Genomic DNA, 2,500 nt, shown 5'->3' with positions numbered 1-2,500 from the left:
TATCGCAATTTCTCCATCAAGTAACCTTCAGCGGATTTATTTTACGGGCACATTAGATCAACCTGTGAGCGTCGTCGGTCTCACCGAACCCCAAGCATCACAGGTCAGGATGGCCGAGCGGTCTAAGGCGCTGCGTTCAGGTCGCAGTCTCCCCTGGAGGCGTGGGTTCGAATCCCACTTCTGACAGCTTTTAAGCTTTTCTTTGCATGCATTCACATTCTCTAGCTCCACTACCGCTCAACGTCTAGGACAAAAAATAACTTGTCTTGGAACCAAGCATAAAGGGCTCCATATCTCAGGGGTTAGAGCACTGGTCTTGTAAACCAGGGGTCGCGAGTTCAAATCTCGCTGGGGCCTACCTGCAAGGCTTGGTGACTGTATCTCACATAGCAGCGTAATAAGCATTTTTTCCCAAGGGCACGCTAGGGTGGAAATGTTTGAAGGATAATCTAGATAATGAAATCAAAACGTTAGGATGACTTGACTTTCCGGAGTTCTTGAATTAGACAATATCTACTAGAAATACCCACTTTCTAATTCTGCATCCAAGGAAAAGTGCACTCGAAGCAAACGGCCATCTCTTGTTGACAGCAAAACGCTTGCTTTCTGCGTGTCCTTCTATTAAATCACTACTTTGCACTTTTAACATCCGGCTTTGTTGTTTCCTTCCAACGCTTTGGAAATAATGAGGGTAGCAATGAATGGTGACAAGGGTAAAGCTGCTTCTATCGCAATTTCTCCATCAAGTAACCTTCAGCGGATTTATTTTACGGGCACATTAGATCAACCTGTGAGCGTCGTCGGTCTCACCGAACCCCAAGCATCACAGGTCAGGATGGCCGAGCGGTCTAAGGCGCTGCGTTCAGGTCGCAGTCTCCCCTGGAGGCGTGGGTTCGAATCCCACTTCTGACAGCTTTTAAGCTTTTCTTTGCATGCATTCACATTCTCTAGCTCCACTACCGCTCAACGTCTAGGACAAAAAATAACTTGTCTTGGAACCAAGCATAAAGGGCTCCATATCTCAGGGGTTAGAGCACTGGTCTTGTAAACCAGGGGTCGCGAGTTCAAATCTCGCTGGGGCCTACCTGCAAGGCTTGGTGACTGTATCTCACATAGCAGCGTAATAAGAATTTTTTCCCAAGGGCACGTTAGGGTGGAAATGTTTGAAGGATAATCTAGATAATGAAATCAAAACGTTAGGATGACTTGACTTTCCGGAGTTCTTGAATTAGACAATATCTACTAGAAACACCCACTTTCTAATTCTGCATCCAAGGAAAAGTGCACTCGAAGCAAACGGCCATCTCTTGTTGACAGCAAAACGCTTGCTTTCTGCGTGTCCTTCTATTAAATCACTACTTTGCACTTTTAACATCCGGCTTTGTTGTTTCCTTCCAACGCTTTGGAAATAATGAGGGTAGCAATGAATGGTGACAAGGGTAAAGCTGCTTCTATCGCAATTTCTCCATCAAGTAACCTTCAGCGGATTTATTTTACGGGCACATTAGATCAACCTGTGAGCGTCGTCGGTCTCACCGAACCCCAAGCATCACAGGTCAGGATGGCCGAGCGGTCTAAGGCGCTGCGTTCAGGTCGCAGTCTCCCCTGGAGGCGTGGGTTCGAATCCCACTTCTGACAGCTTTTAAGCTTTTCTTTGCATGCATTCACATTCTCTAGCTCCACTACCGCTCAACGTCTAGGACAAAAAATAACTTGTCTTGGAACCAAGCATAAAGGGCTCCATATCTCAGGGGTTAGAGCACTGGTCTTGTAAACCAGGGGTCGCGAGTTCAAATCTCGCTGGGGCCTACCTGCAAGGCTTGGTGACTGTATCTCACATAGCAGCGTAATAAGAATTTTTTCCCAAGGGCACGTTAGGGTGGAAATGTTTGAAGGATAATCTAGATAATGAAATCAAAACGTTAGGATGACTTGACTTTCCGGAGTTCTTGAATTAGACAATATCTACTAGAAACACCCACTTTCTAATTCTGCATCCAAGGAAAAGTGCACTCGAAGCAAACGGCCATCTCTTGTTGACAGCAAAACGCTTGCTTTCTGCGTGTCCTTCTATTAAATCACTACTTTGCACTTTTAACATCCGGCTTTGTTGTTTCCTTCCAACGCTTTGGAAATAATGAGGGTAGCAATGAATGGTGACAAGGGTAAAGCTGCTTCTATCGCAATTTCTCCATCAAGTAACCTTCAGCGGATTTATTTTACGGGCACATTAGATCAACCTGTGAGCGTCGTCGGTCTCACCGAACCCCAAGCATCACAGGTCAGGATGGCCGAGCGGTCTAAGGCGCTGCGTTCAGGTCGCAGTCTCCCCTGGAGGCGTGGGTTCGAATCCCACTTCTGACAGCTTTTAAGCTTTTCTTTGCATGCATTCACATTCTCTAGCTCCACTACCGCTCAACGTCTAGGACAAAAAATAACTTGTCTTGGAACCAAGCATAAAGGGCTCCATATCTCAGGGGTTAGAGCACTGGTCTTGTAA

This window comes from Lithobates pipiens, unplaced genomic scaffold (genome assembly GCF_037356315.1).
Source record: "Lithobates pipiens isolate NorthernLeopardFrog02 unplaced genomic scaffold, aLitPip1_a1.2 Scaffold_28, whole genome shotgun sequence".
NCBI lineage: Eukaryota > Metazoa > Chordata > Amphibia > Anura > Ranidae > Lithobates > Lithobates pipiens.
This window is presented reverse-complemented; position numbering follows the sequence as displayed.